Source organism: Heptranchias perlo, chromosome 3 (genome assembly GCF_035084215.1).
Source record: "Heptranchias perlo isolate sHepPer1 chromosome 3, sHepPer1.hap1, whole genome shotgun sequence".
Lineage (NCBI taxonomy): Eukaryota > Metazoa > Chordata > Chondrichthyes > Hexanchiformes > Hexanchidae > Heptranchias > Heptranchias perlo.
The window spans coordinates 49,163,362-49,179,595 of record NC_090327.1 but is presented as its reverse complement, the minus strand read 5'-3'; the positions used below and the strand labels follow the sequence as shown (position 1 = coordinate 49,179,595).

General features: G+C 44.1%; 1 protein-coding gene across 7 annotated transcripts in view; it reads left to right on the top strand.

The window, feature by feature from the left end:
• LOC137313599 (RNA-binding Raly-like protein) overlaps positions 1 to 16,234 on the top strand; it is a 669,041-nt gene that overhangs the window by 194,950 nt on the left and 457,857 nt on the right. For all 7 annotated transcript variants that reach the window (XM_067979539.1, XM_067979538.1, XM_067979543.1 and 4 more), the window contains one exon: positions 7,789 to 7,857. The gene's annotated coding sequence lies outside the window, so the exon portion shown is untranslated. The remainder of the gene's footprint in view (positions 1 to 7,788; positions 7,858 to 16,234) is intronic.

Here is a 16,234-nt window from a genome sequence, read left to right as displayed (position 1 = left end):
CAGAGCCTCCTCCTCCTGTTAGTTGTTTAATTGTCCACCACCATTCACGACTGGATGTGGCAGGACTGCAGAGCTTTGATCTGTTCCGTTGGTTGTGGAATCGCTTAGCGCTGTCTATAGCATGTTGCTTCCACTGTTCAGCATGCATGTCGTCCTGAGTTGTAGCTTCACCAGGTTGGCTTCTCATTTTTAGATACGCCTGGTGCTGCTCCGGGCATGCTCTTCTACACTCCTCATTGAACCAGGGTTAATCCCCTGGCTTGTTGGTAATGGTAGAGTGAGGAATATGCTGGGCCATGAGGTTACAGATTGTGCTGGAATACTATTCTGCTGCTGCTGATGGCCCACAGCGCCCAGTTTTGAGCTGCTAGATCTGTTCTGAATCTAACCCATTTAGCATGGTGGTAGTGCCACACAACACGTTAGATGGTGTCCTCAGTGTGAAGACGGGACTTCGTCTCCTCAAGGACTTCCGATGGTCACTCCTACCAATACTGTCATGGACAGATGCATTTGCAACAGGTAGATTGGTGAGGACGAGGTCAAGTCGGTTTTTCCCTCGAAACTGTTCGGGTTGGATATGATAATAATAATATAGATTTAGGAAAGTGAGGTTGTGCATCACAGATTTATTGGGTTACTTGAACTTTAGTGGAGGAGAGCCATATATATTGTTTTTCAAAAGTTATCAAGGCAGTACAGTACAAAGACTTATTAGAAATACGACCCCAGAAATCTGTCAGCCGTGCGTCCCGGCTTAAGTGCCAGGATGTACCTCCCACTGGTGACCACCAGTGTTGATCCTGCAAAGTTTTGCAGAGTGTGGGGAGGCCACCTCACTTAAATAAACCGGATGTGTTTCCATGTCACTAGGTGAGCATCTCAGGTGCATGGCAAAGGGAGAGGATGCAAAATACGGTGCGGGTGGTGAACCAGGGCTACATCGGAAAGAAGACTTACGTGTTTCCATTGGCCCTAACGAGTTGTGCTCAAATTCTAACGTTCTTTTGCAGTCTAAGCCACAATCCAGCCATGAACCCCCAGATGGGCTTCACTTCCCTTAGGTGGCAGCCGGGTATGCCTGCTCTCATTCAGAATACCAGCCTGTCACTTTTATGCCAGGCCGGGGAAGATGGACTGCAGCGGTTCAAGAAGGTGGCTCACCACCACCTTCTCAAGGGCAATTAGGGATGGGCAATAAATGCCGGCCTCGCCAGCGACGCCCACATCCCATGAACGAATAAAAAAAAAAGGAATTCCTGACCTAAGAATTGCTTTCTCCCACCCCAGGTCACATCCTCTTGGACAGGAGGCATCATTTTTGGGATGGAAACCAGCAGAGAATGCCATGAGCCAATGTTTCCGGGTCCTGGCCTAATTTCTGGCCATTCCACTATACTCCCACCGGATTTATTGTGGGAGTGCAAACACAAAATAACAATGTATTGAAGTTTGGCTACTTAACAAAATCATACAGGGGTGGAAACATTCCTTGCCGCTCCATAGATTTACGAACATACGAATACGAACATACAAATTAAGAGCATTCGACCCCTCAAGCCTGCTCTGCCATTTGATAAGATCATGGCTGAACTGATTGTGACCTCAACCCTGCTTTCTCATCTACCTACTATAACCTTTGACTCCTTTGTTAATCAGGAATCTATCTGACTCAGCCTTAAAAATATTCAATGACCCTGCCTCCACCACTCTTTGGGGAAGGGAGTTCCACAGACTCACGACCCTCTGAGAGAAAATATTTCTCCTCATCTCCCTCTTAAATGGAAGACCCCTTATTTTTAAACTATGGCCACTAGTTCTAGTCTCTCCCACAAGGGGAAACATCCCCTCAGCATCTACCCCTTCTAGTCCCCTTTATACTAACCTACAAACTTACCATGGTCTTTTCTTTGGCTACTTCCTCTAATAGGAAGAGGAGAAGAGCCCAGCATCAGTTCAGGCAAAGCTAGGACCCTGGGAGAAGCGAGAGGAGCGATCTCTCCCCTTGACCAATTAGATTGCTGCATTTTTGACACGCTGCGTTCACTGTCTCTGCAGGCATGAAGCGTTAAACCAGGAAGTGAAAGGTACAACATTTTAAATCAATGTAAAAACAGTTATGGATAGCTAAAAAAAGGGTAAGAAATAATTGAATTAAATAAAAGAGGCAGAAGGGAAAAGTTAAAAAAAATTAAGTTTTTAATTTAAAAAAATTTTAATGACCAAAAACTATTAAAATAAGGAGTAATGAGACTCCACATTTTTAAAAGTTAATTTTTAGATGTTTGGCGGTCATTAATACTTACTGCGTTGTTAAAACTTAGTTTAGACCTGTATTTTTAAGCATACTTGTTTGGTAGTGTAATTAGTTACTTTCCAGCTGGGCAGATAAGCAAGTTTGCACTTTTTCAATGATTTCTCTGATTGCAGCATGTGATATCCCTTTAATTTGAAGCTGTTATATCGCTGGCAAACCACTAGGAGCAAGTTCCGGACTTCCACGTTTCACTGTGCATGTGTGAACGCCGGAACTTGCTCCTCCATTTCACCACTAACAACGGTGAGTGCTGTTGAGCTCTCCATTATTTTGCGAGAGATTTCTGCCCCACAGTGATTATGAAAATGTGTACTGAATAAAATTCCACAATCCTTACCAGTTAGTAATCCATAATCATCATAAATGACCTTGAAGGGATTGTAAGTATATTTGGCTGCAAAATTGCGTTAGAATGCAATATGTATAGTGAAAGTAGATCCTATTCAAAGGAATCTGAAGAAAATCATCAAATGTATCAATAATTGTCCAGTAATACTCAGTGTTGACAAATGCAAAATAATGTCCATCAGTCTGAAAAGATATGAACATATGAAAATAAAAACTAATGCCTTGAAAGTAGCACAAGAAAAGGAATGTATAATTGGAGGTTCCTTGAAACAGTACCACAGCACGAAGTAGCAATAAATAATGCAGATAGAATGAAGTGTTTGCATCATCAGATACTCAGAGTATGCATCCTGCAATGTTTAATTTATTTTGCTGTGTTACATTGGAGCATAAGTACAGTAAATTCTAAAAGAACGGAAAATGACGAGGTGGTGCAGCAAGTTAGACATTACCTGTAGGACCTGCTGTCAAATCTAGATGGAAATTTCCCTTGCCAACTAGTTGCAAAGTAGTTTCAATGCAGTTCCTTGCATCCCCAGCACTAAACTTCCCTAAATATCATATTAGTGCGATTGAGTGATTTTCTGTTGGGAGAGTTTGGCTCTGCAACTAACTGGGAATGTTTGATTTTGACACAGGGTCCCTGAAATGTAAAAGTGTTCCCTTCACAGGGCACTAACATCCCTCAACTTGAGTAAAAAAAATCACACACAAAAAAATTAGAGGACGGAGGTGCGTGAACCAGGATGTATATTGATGGATGTTGTTTTAGATTGTTGTGGTACGAACAGACTTCATTTAGCCCAAGACTATTCTCATTAGAAAACAGAAGGTTATAGCAAGGTGGGGGGGGTGCATATGATTTAGGTATTTTAAATTATTAAGCAAAGTGTGTCTTTAATTATTTGTTCTGACTAGAAAGAGCAAGAGCATGAACATGATCTTAATTAGCAAATGACAAGCTAAAGAAGAAACTAATATGTGTTGGCTAATTGTAAGGATGAGCTAGTTCAGTCACGTTTCTCTCGAATGTTCCTGCTGGAGATGTACATTTTTAATTGGATTATATATGTGTTACAGTAATAGAGAGGCTGAAAGAGCTTATCGTTTGTTTGAAGTAATGTACCTGAAATTCCAGACCCAGGATGAAAATTGGGTGTACCTGCCGTTTCAGTTGCAGAGAATCTTCCGCCAACACCCCCCACCCCACCCCCACCACCCCAATCAATCAGGCGTGTTTGAGAGAGTTCCCCGGCCACCTTGCTACTAAAAGCTGGCATGAATTCTGTTGAGATCCTTACTATTTGGGGGGATATGAGTTCCACTCTGCCGTACTTGTGTTATCAGAGTGATCCCATCAGAATTTTGGGCTCAATGGCGTATGAAGTCAATGGAAAACAATCAGGTAGAGTGGAAAACGGGCTGGCAATTCACTATTGTCCGTATTGTGCTACCACCAGAGACAAATTTATACCCCAATGTTTCTATGGAGTGCAGAGTGTCTCTGCCCTCCCAGAATGGATCTATTCACCTCCTCATGAAGGGAGATGTTGCTTTAAACAGGCTCAGATGATAGTTCCTGGGTAATTCGATATAAAATTAATAAGGATCTAGAAAATCACAGATTAATCGAGAATGGCCAGTGCAATTTGTTCATGGCAAATCATGATTGTCAAATTCAGTAGTTTTTTTGATGAAGTTACCAATTGGATAGATAAAGGGAACGCAGTAGGCGTATTGTATAGGGATTTGTTAGAGGGTGTTTGAGTGTCTCTCAAGAGGCTTGTTAGAAAAATTCAGGTGTATGGTATAAGAGGAAATGTAGTAGCACAGAAAGTTGGTTAACGGACAGGAAACTAAGCAAGGTTAATGGGTGTTACTCGTACAGGAAAAGTGTTAGAAGTGGTACACCCGGGGAGTCAGTGTTTGGTCGACTTCTGTTTTTGGTATATATAGATGAATAGATGACTTGGGCTTTGGGAGAACAATCTTGACATTTGCTGATGACACAAAAGTAGGGTGGTCTTGCGAACAGCAAGGTGGGCTGTATAAGACTTCAAGAGGGCATAGATATATTGGCAGAATAGGTGGACAGGTGGCAGATGCAATTTAATGTGGAGAAGTGTGAGGTAATACATTTTGAGTGGAAAGCCAAGGAATAAGAATATACACTCAATGGAAAAACATTTAAGGGTGTGGATTAATAGAAAGTCTTAGGGATTCAAATGCATATTCCCTGAAAATGCTAGTAACAGGTAGGTAAAGCCTTTAAAAAAAGGCCAATAGCATTTTGGGTATAATAAATAGGACTATGGAAGTAATGATGAATTTATACAAAATGTTGGTTAGTCCACAATTTTAGGCACATATTATAGAAAGGACATTATAGCCAGAAAAAGCGTACAGTGTAGATTCATCAGGCTGACACCAAGGATTGGAAACTATAGTTATGAGGAGAAGTTTGAGATGCGGGGGCTATTTTCACTGGAACTGACAAATTCAGGATATACAAGCTGCCTAGGAAACAGCAGGATAGATTTGTGATTACCTCAAACATCAATGTGGCTTCATGTTCCTTATGATGTTCTTCAATGCTGAGAAAGTGGAAATTACCTTTTTGCACGACCTCCATTTCCTTATGTATTACCATCCACTCTGCAGCCAAAGTAAACAGTTAGTTATATTTCTGTTCTATGAAACGTTTTTGTCATTAGTTAGATTGAGCTAATAAATACCTTTCCAAATGCTGTAAGAATACTAGTCTTTCTCGTTATCATTAAATATTTTTGACACTGGACTGCCAATTCTCTGACAATTCATTTACATCCATGTGTTCCTACTGTTCTACAAGATTTAAAGAGGGAGACAAAACATATTGCAACATTTTTCTTCATTTTAGAATCTAAAAGCCAATTTATTCCAAGAGAAAGTAACCCATGCTTTTTTCCAAAACATCACAGAATGCCAAAATTAAATTTGTTTAGGGGTTCTGTATCTTTGTAATCTCAGCCTAATGGACTATGGAATAGGTGAAGAGTTACAGTTTAGTTATCAGCCATTCACATCGAGATAGATATGTGCTAAGTTTTCCTGTAATTAGAAAAGACATGATAAATGACCTTGTAGCAGCATGATCATCTGATCAGGGCAATGACCTTACTCTCTTCAGAGGTTGATGTCCATTTTATTCCAGATACCTTCTATACTATATTACATACATACATACGTACAGCACAGAAACAGACCATTCGGCCCAACAGGACCATGCCGGTGTTTATGTTCCACACAGGCCTCCTCCTACCCTTCTTCATCTAACCCCATCAACATATCCTTCTATTCCTTTCTCCCTCATGTGTTTATCTGGCTTCCACATTCTAATCAGTCTCTGGGTAAAGAAGTTTTTCCTGAATTCCCTATTGGATTTGTTAGTGACTATCTTATATTTATGGCCCTTAGTTCTGCTCTCCGCAAGTGGAATCATCTTCTCGTCTACCCTATCAAACAGTTTCTTAATCTTAAAAACCTCTATCAGATCACCCCTCAGTCTTTTTTTTAGAGAAAAGAGCCCCAGCCTGCTCAATCCTTCCTGATAGTTCTGGTATCATCCTAAATACATAGGCAATTTTAGTTCCTATGATTATACAAAATTCTGACCATCATCCATCTCAAGATCCAGTTGTGAACATGCATGTTCTAAATGATCACGTCATATTTATGTGTTTTTCTATTGGCTCCATTCATTGTTATTAAAATCTTCTATTTGACCTGGTGTCAGTGGATTGGTGGCTGCTGTCTGGTCATCCAGGAACAAGAATCAGGCTTCATCCTCATTTATTAGGGTATTTAAGGAGAGGCATGAGGTCATGCTGTTGGGAATCATTACCGTATCCTCATTTTTCACGCATTCTCATTCTTGAGCTAACTTTGATAAAGACATTTTACAACTCCATTTGTGTTGCGGTCTTGTATTTCTTTGAATCATTGGATTCCGTTCCCCCCCCCCCCCCCCGGCCGAAAGGTTCAACCTCATATTGTATCTCCTGTATCTATGGTATTAGCTGTGTGTGTTATGGAGCTAAAGATTATTAGTGTGAATTCACTGTTATTTTAATTTTCAGGGTTATTGTACTTTTGTGGCCCACATTGGATTTCTTATCTGAAGTAACCTTGCCATGTCATGTTAATGAGTTTGTAACATATCCTAATCTGAAAGGTTTGGGTTGTAAACTTCAGTGGATGTTGAAAGATCACTTATATTTAGGCCATTCAGGAGACATTGACATTTAGGTATGATGAAAATGGACATCATATGCCTGACTGAACTGAAGATCATTTGATTGCTAGAGGCATTATGTTTTCCATTGTAGAGTAGTTGGAGGCTTTGTAAGTAGATATCTGTCGTGTGGCAAAAAGGTTTTCTGTCTACACTTTTACACAGCATTATAAATTACATTTGGCCTCTGCTGAATTTGAGTTTAGCTGGCAGCATTACTGATAGTTGTTCTAGTTATCTGGATGTTTTTAACACCTTCAGTCCTTTAGGGCATTGCTATCTGCTTCCCCGTGATAAAGGGATGACTTGAAGGAGAAAGAATTTAAAAAGAACATTTTCATTCATCTGGGAGAAAAATGAAAAAATAAAATAAGCATTCCACTCTTCTTGGCTGGTTTGCCTTTTCTTTCCATGAAAATCTACTGTTATTTCTATATACCTTGGATAATGCATGAGGGTGTCAGGAGGGAATGAGCACTATAGTTGTACATCAACAACCTAGTTATTTTATCTTATCTTCTGTTTCTAGCTCTCTGGCTTTCATCTTTCTCTTAGGCTAATCTGGATAATTCTGACCTGCACTTTTGGATTATTGCTTCCTCCTGATACACAGACTTGACTCAGAATGTTGATTCAATTAAATATTTTCTCCCATGTTTAGAATCTGTCCAGCTTTGCTAAGTTATCTTCAAGCTGGATCATATTTCTCCTCAATAAATTCATGTTGAAATTTTCAAATGTGATTCTAATCTTTCCTTGTTACCACTTAGGAAGATGAGGGATGGCTGCCTTTATAGATCTGATTGGGACCCTTATTCTTTGTGATGTCACAGCCTCCTGTATCTTGTAGGTGCCTGACTAACCCCATGGTGAAGATCTATGGATTAGGAACGAAGAGAACTTTAGAAACAATCTCCGGGTAAGTGAAAAACTTCTTTAACCTGTTCATCTTGGCCTCCCTGTTACTTGGGGTGTGTGCAATCACTTATCAGTATTTTTATCTTGAGTCAAGCTTTTCTTAGCTGTACTATGGACAGGATTTGGTAAAATGTTGAATTATTCAACATAGAATTGGACTTGGAGCGAATAGATTGATTCGACAGCTTTTGTACCAGAAATTTGATGCAAGAAGAACTGCTAACCGAATAGATTTTTCCAAAGGGAAAAAATGTAAAGGCTTGACCAGCGTGTAAATTTTGGATGAAGGATACATGCTGTCAATGCTCCAGGGCTGACGGGTTTCTTGGATCAGTGCTATTTGTTATCCTGAAGTAGACAGTTATTAGAGTGTATGAACTGTAAATTAGTCTTTATCTAGAATCCAAAGTTCACATCCTTTCACATTTGTATCTAAACTATCATTAACCAATTTGTTTTGAAATTCCATTGAACTGAGATGTATCCATTTGTGTACCTATTGTGTACAAGAGAAGAATGATTGACAGTGGGACTTCACTTTTGTCACATGAGTGAGCAAGACTTCATAATTCATGGACAAGTGGATTGCTATGGCTATGATTTAAGAGAGGAATGAGAGCTGTCCCACTGACAACTGTAATTTTTTGTTTATACCAGACACTTACATAAAAACAAGATATTTTTAGAAGTACTTTTGCATGAAAACCGTGCATTACACTAGAACCCCAATTTTAACCCAACCTGCACTGGCAGGAGTGGAGTGGATGAGCAGTTAAAATTGGGAAAATCGATTTACTGCTACGTTCCCACCGGAAACTTGCTGACCACCATTTTTACTGTGCAGCTGACTGAGGTCGCAAATGCATTCGCCAGAAAGTGGTGGGTGCCTCATGGATAAATTCAAATAGGGGTCTGATTATGTCATTTGGACCTTTTTAACTGGGCGGGTCAGAAGTCCTGCCCAGTGGCTTCACAAACTGACTGACATAACTGAAAGCTGAATTTAAAGGGCCACACACCTACAGGCATTTACGCCATGAGGATCTATGTACCATTGAGTGAAGTGCATTTACAAAGCAGTTCTGAGCTTCAGGTTTGCTTCTTTATGATTTTTTTTGTCCTTACCCCCCCTCATTAAATACCAATGCTTATCATGGATGCTGTTTTTGCGTCATTTCTTTGCATGGATGAACAGTTGGAGGAAGAGGAACAGCAGCCGCCTGAAGAATCAGGACAAGCAGCAGCTGGGCCTGTTAGAAAACAAAAGGTGAGGGGGGAGGGGAGAGGATACTCGTAGAAGGCCGTACCCTGCCCACAGGGTCTATAGGCTGAGAGTTACTTCCTTGGATATTTTTGAGGAGTACTGCAAGAGGAGGTTGTACTTCACCAGGCAGGCTGTTGCTGACCTATACAGCCTGTGTCAGCAGGGCCTGCTGGATCAGGGCATGCTTTGCCAATGGCTCTCAAAGTCACCACCACCACCCTTAACTTTTTCGCCACAGGCTCCTTCCAGGCTGCTCTAGGAGACATCACCCAGTCTGCGGTGAACAGCTGCATCAAACAATGCCCTCCTTGCCAGAGCAAACCAATACATTGCCTTTGCAATGGATGCCAACATCAAGAATGAGAGAGCTCTAGGATTTACAGCGGTGGTCAGCTTCCCTTGTGTCCATTGCATAGCAGACGGCACTCGTGTAGCTATCAGGACACCAGAAGAGGATCCCACAGTTATATGAAAAGGAAGGGTTTCTATTCCATCAACGTTCAACTGATGAATGTGATCACTGCCGAAGGTGACTGCAAGTTCTGTTGGCAGCTGCCACGAAGCCTTCATTATGCGACACTCATCCATCACCCCACTTTTCCATCCATCCAGAATGTCAGAAGATGACTTCTAGAGGACAAGGGATACTTCCTCTACAACTGGCTGACGATACCTCTCTGCCTAAGCAACACAAGTACAATGAGAGCCAGGCGTGTTTCTCAAAGATTCATAAAGGGGTGTAAGTAATAGTTAGAGACCCTATTCACGAGCCCCCAGCCTCAAAATGTCCTATCCTGACAAGTTTTGCAGGGTCACTGATCTTGAGCATTTGTTTCTCCAGCTCCAACAGCACCATGAGGTTGTGTGGTCCTCCCCTGTTCTCATTCCTCTCCACGTTGTTGTGCATAGACTTGCCCTGCAGAGAGAGAGGGGGAGAGCTATGAATATCTTGTACAAAGGAGAGTGCAGATGTGTGGGGCTTCTGCTTGTTGTGCAGATGCTGAGAGTGATGCAAAGCAAGAGGCAATCAGAATGGGGAGATGTTTAATTGAAAGGAGGTGTGTAGAGTGTGAAGTGAGGAAGGAATCATGAGAGAAATTGGTGATTATGTAAAAGCGAGCAAGCGTGAATAATGCTGAAGGCTACTGTGAAGGAAGAAAGGAAGGAGTGTGTGTTTCTAATGGGAATGAGAACTGGTATAGTGTAATCTTGTGCTGGATGGTGAAGGATGTGGTGGAGGGCAGGGAATTGTTGAATGGTGGGGAAGGGGGAGAAAGGACTGGTGCCAAGTGTAGTTGAGAAAGCTGGAGAAACTAAGAGCAGTACTCACTCTCGCTACTCTTATGAGGTCATTGAAGTGTGTCCTGCACTGGATCCAGGTCCTGGGGCTCAATGCACCTAGAGATGACAACCTTAGCTATCGTTCTCTATGCCTGGTGGATGGCTTTTGGGGCTCTTCCTGGCACTGGCTGGGAAGAGAGCTTCCCAACTTATCCTGACCTCTTCAATCTGGACATCCAGGGAGGCCTCAGGGAACCTGGGGCCATGCCTGCGACTTATGTTGACTCAGTTTCTTGCTGCGTCGCTCCAATATCGAAATCTTGCAAAAGGGAATGCAACCGCACTTTTGAGCTTTAAATAGGCTGCTGATTGACCCACTGGAAATTGCACTCTGGCTGGTCAGCGAATCGAGTGGGAAACCTGCCTTATAATGAGGCTCGGTAGTTAAAATACCCTGGACCTGTTCTTGGCTGCAGCGGGTGAGCTTTGAACTGATACCAAAACCTACCCACCGAAAACTGGCCTGGAGTTAAAATCGTGCCTAGGTCTTACGATCAGTCACAATATAGCTCTCTAATCACTAATTCCTATAATGTAAATGTGGATGCGCCCTTCCCCCACAGCATTGATTTTTTTTTTTCTCAATTAATTCTTTGGCAATTTATTGTACTGGCGTTATTATACAGTATAACGATATACACAAAGCTTATTGTTTTTTCAAGGCTAACCGGCTGAAATAACAACAGGTTTCTATGAGGAACCATGGCAACTGTTGAGTGTTTGTAGAGTAAAATCTTGATCAGATGGAAATGCACAGCTCCTCTGATGGCTGTTTTGGTAAAACCAACAGCTTGATCATACAAAGCAGAAGGTGTTTAGTTCATTTTTTGATCTATGCAGAGTTGACTGGTGCCATCCTCAGTGTCCATGGATTAGGGAGGAAAAAATCAGTCAGGGCTTCCAGTTCCAATCACAGTCCAGTGCTCCCTACTGGAAAGTAAAAGGTGAGAACAAGACCAGGCTTGACTCTAATGCCCAATGGATGAATAGCCTGCTATGACTCACTATTTAGCCTCGCACACAAGATTGGCCGATTGGATGAGATATCCACTGGACATGGTATTAGAATGTAACTGGTACCTGTGAAATCATACTCCACACTAGACAGAGGGCTGGATTTACCTGCTTGTGGGTGGAATTACGAACCCGCAGCGACGTCACCCAATCTTCCTGGGTCGGGGGTGTTTGGCCATTCAGAGTGGGCTCCTGGTGGAATCTCTGCCATGAAGAGAGATCCCACCGCTGCGAAGGAGAGAAATCCCAGTGCAACACCAGAAGAGGCAACTGAGAATTTAAGGGGGTTGGAGAGCCCCAAAGAGGAGAAGAAAAAATACTTTAAGGGTGTGGAAATGATGAGAGAGGAGGCCTCGACTAGGACCTCTTCCTCCATTTGCAAACATCAGGGCCATTACTGTCACCTTTCACCAGGTGATCCCAGGATGCTGAGGTGGGATAGCAGAAAAAAAATCAGCCCAGAGACTTCAGGCGAGGGGTCAGGTGGAGGGGTGGTGGTGGGGGGGGGTGCAGAAGGAGGAGAATCAGGAGAAACACCACACCAAACACATGGCTAAATATTCATCTTCAGCATTCCTGGAAAGTACATTGGGAATTTAAGTACCTTCTCTCCCTTTCCATTATTTTCCACACACCCAAATTCCCAAAGTGTGCTCGCTGGGAAGACTGATGAAAATTTATCTCATATTTGTTGTTCCTAATGTAGTTTGTCTCTCATATCCAGAATATTTTATCTAATATGTATTAACTATACATAATAAATTAATGACTGTACAAAATAACTGACCTGTACACAACTTTGAAGGTCATTTACTGTAAATGCTGCATGAATTGTCTCTTACCATAAATGCAAATGTTGTTTTCACCTATTGTTTCTATTGTCTGAGCTCCCCAAACCTTTTATTGTGGCCACAGGCATTCTTTTTACTTTGACCTATTATTATAAGTATAGCATATTTGTAAATGTCATGTCTGTTATTGTCAATGACTGTCTCTGCTGTCTGCAACAGAAAACTCCATTACAGAATCTCCAAATTTAAACAGAGACCAATTAATGATTGCTATTTACTTTGAGAAATGGGTTTAATACCAGTGAGAGACATTTACACTAATTTCTTTATTCCAAAACTTCCATGCCTGTTTGTATCTGTATTATTTTATTGATTACACTGGATCTTTTCCTAATGTAATCTGGAAATCAGGTTTGTAGGTCAGAGCTCCTGATTTACTGGCAACCATCAAATAACTACATGCAATTTAAGTAGTTGCCATTTAGTGACATGGCTGAAATTACCCAGAAATCCTACTTCACTGTGATGCAAGAGAAGAAATATTGAGGAAGTTCAGACATATTGGGATCAGGAGTGTTATATGTGTAAAATATCATTAACTTTGTAGACTTTGCAATTTCCTAATGATCAAATAAGTATAATATTTCTGTTATGTATAGTACATGTATTATTTAATTTATTGTATGCACTTAATTCTGCAATGCAATTTGCATGTCTTAAAGTATAATTGACAGATCAAGGTAAACCAGTAAACAACATGTATAATACTGTTTACTAATGTATACAGTGATCTTGTTTGGTTAACAAGGTGTCAGCTGTGGCTCAGTGGTAGCATTCTCGCCTCTGAGCCATAAGGTTATGGGTTCAAGTCCCACTCCAGGGACTTGAGTACAAAATCTCGGCTGATACTCTAGTGCAGTATTGTTGGAAGCGCCATCTCTCACATGAGATGTTAAACGAAGGCTCCATGCTCTCTCATGTGGATGTAAAAGATCCCAAGGCATTATTCAAAGAAAAACAGGGGAGTTCTCCCTGGTACCTTGGCCAATGTTTATCCTTCAACCAACACCTAAAATACACAGATTTTCTGGGGGAGCAGGACAGGAGTGATGGGTGAGTGGGACTTGGTTCAGGATAGGTTACTGACAGTAGAGTTTTGGATGAGCTGAAGTTTACGGAGGGTGGAGAATGGGAAGGTGGCTAGGAGAGTATTGGAATTGTCGAGTCTGGAGGTGACAAAGGCATGGATGAGGGTTACAGCATTAGATGGGCTGAGGTAGGAGTGAAAGTGGGTGATTTTAGGGAGGAAGTAAGCGGTCATTGTGATGGAAGCTCAGCTGGAGGTTGAATAGGTGGCCAAAGTTGCAAACTCTATGCTACTGCCTGAGATAGTGGTAAGAGAAGGACATGAAATCCTTGGCAAGTGTAAGGAATTTGTGGTGAGGGCCTCAGAATCACTGAGCAAAGTCAGAGGACATAGGGCCCGATTTTAGCACCCGGTCCCGGGTGCGTTCTCGGCGGGGGGGGGGGCCTCTAAAATCCGGATTTCGAGGAGCGGGACCGGATCGCGCCTCGATCCCGCCCACTTCCGGGTTCCGCGCTGACGTGCGGGGGTGCGTGCGTAGCCCCCGCTGGTGGGAATCCCGCAGGCAATTAAAGCCAGCGGGGTTCCACTTGAGTGTATTTATCTAGGTATTTCAGGTCATTAAATGACCTGATTGAGCTGTTTATTTAACAGGTGTGGGATTTTACAGTGAAATGAGACTGTTTCCCATACTGGGGAACACTCACACTCTCAACGGACGTGTTGCAGCCAGCAGCCTGTGGCAGCTGCCAAGGTGCATTCCACAGGTGGGGGGGGGGAGAGCCTTCACCAACGCAGGAGGACACTCCGTAACATTGGGCAACGCCTGCCCTCCACCACCCTCCTCCAAGCAAGAAGATTCACCGGCGTGGAAGTGCAACCCCTGTGCGAGGACACACTTTTCTAGTGTGCACAACCCCGCAAACCTACACCTGCCAGATGGGTGCTGCATTGACATCCTCGGAGGACGAACAGCATGACCAGCCTCGCAGTCCACGCCGTCCACCTCAGAGACGTGCATCCCCACAACACGGTGCTGTGGCACATCCACCTGCACAGCAGGATGGAGGGCATCCGCAGAGAGAGATGCGTCGCAGGAGGCACTACCCTCCGCACAGGGTCTACAGACCGAGGCTCAGCTTCATGGACCTCTCTGAGCAGCAGTGCATACGTAGGCTCAGAGTCACTCGCCAGGTAGTCGCCGACATCTGCAGCCTCCTCAATGACGAGCTGCTCCCGGATGGACCAAGCAGCATCTTCTTACCCGTCGCCGTCAAAGTCACCACTGCCCTCAACTTCTTCGCCTCCGGATCCTTCCAGGATGCCACAGGGGACATCACCAGGGTCTGTCAGTCGTCTGCACACAAGTGCATAAGGCAGGTCACCGATGGGTTGTTCCGCAGGGCCTCGACCTACATCAACTTCGCCATGGATGAGCGCAGCCAGACGGAGAGGGCGGTTGGATTCCATGCTGTGGCTGGCTTCCCACGGGTGCAGGGTGTAATCGATTGCACCCACATAGCAATACGGGCACCTCCACATGAGCCAGGGCTGTTCATCAACAGGAAAGGGTATCACTCCATGAACGCCCAGCTCATTTGTGACCACCACCAGAGATTCCTACACGTGTGCGCCAGATACCCTGGCAGCTGCCACGATGCCTTCGTCCTCAGGGAGTCCACCACCCCGCCCCTCTTCCACGCACCCAACGCCGGCAACGGCTGGCTCCTCGGCGACAAGGGATATCCCCTGCACACGTGGCTTATGACACCTCTGAGGAACCCCATTACCGAGCTGCAGCGTCGGTATAATGACAGCCACATTGCTACCAGGTCTACAATTGAGCAGGCTATAGGGCTGCTCAAGATGCGCTTCAGGTGCCTTGATCGTTCCGGGGGAGCGCTGCAATACACACCATTCAGAGTGGGACGAATTATAGTTGTCTGCTGTGCCCTGCATAACATGGCACTACAGAGAGGGGTGCCGCTGGAGGAGGCCCCATGCACACCCTCCACCTACATTGAGGACGACAATGAGGAGGAGGAGGAGGAGGAGGAGGAAGAGGAGGAGGAAGAGGGAGAGGAGGAGGAACGACCCATGCGCCGAACACCGGCTCACCTGCGTGCTCGTCAGGCCAGGGAGGCACTCATATGCCAACGGTTCTCCTAACATCACAATGTGTGAGGCGTTCACATGTCATAACGTGCACAGACGAGGGTCCATACAGGCTCCCTCCACAGAAGAGTGCTGCCTGTACACCTGCACCCACTGTATTATGCCCAATGGGTGGGACGGGGTGGTCGTCGTCATGATGAGGCGCACGGAAGGGACATATTGCACAAGCCGCAGAATTATGGACAAGAGGTGGCAGCATTGGTGAGAAAAAGTGAGTTTATTTTGTGGTGACATTCAAAGAGTGGAAATAAAAAGATAACAAATAGACAAACACCCTGGTGCAATCCCTGTGTGCTCACGGAACTTTAGGCTTTCGTTTCCGGGTACCCCTACGTGGTGCTACCCCTGTGGCTCCAGCAGAGGTGGTGGCAGGTTGCTACTGTTCGTGCCCTGACCTGGTAGATGCTTTGGGCCGACGCCCCCTGGGTTTCGGTACCCATGAGGGCACCTCCACAGACTGCTCCTCCTGCACCTGTGCAGGGGCAGACTCGGCCACCTGGAGAGGATGGACTATTGCAGGCACTGGTTGAGAGGGGGGCAACGGGTGAGACGTGGGGGCGCCTTGAGTAGCGTCCACACTTCCATTTCCCCGTTCACCATCTTCCCTCTCATGGCCAAGGCCCACATCACCCCTTCCACCCTGCTGGACGGCAGTTTGGATGACGTGGGTGAGACCTTTCTAGGCCACCTCCAATGTATCTGTCAACCT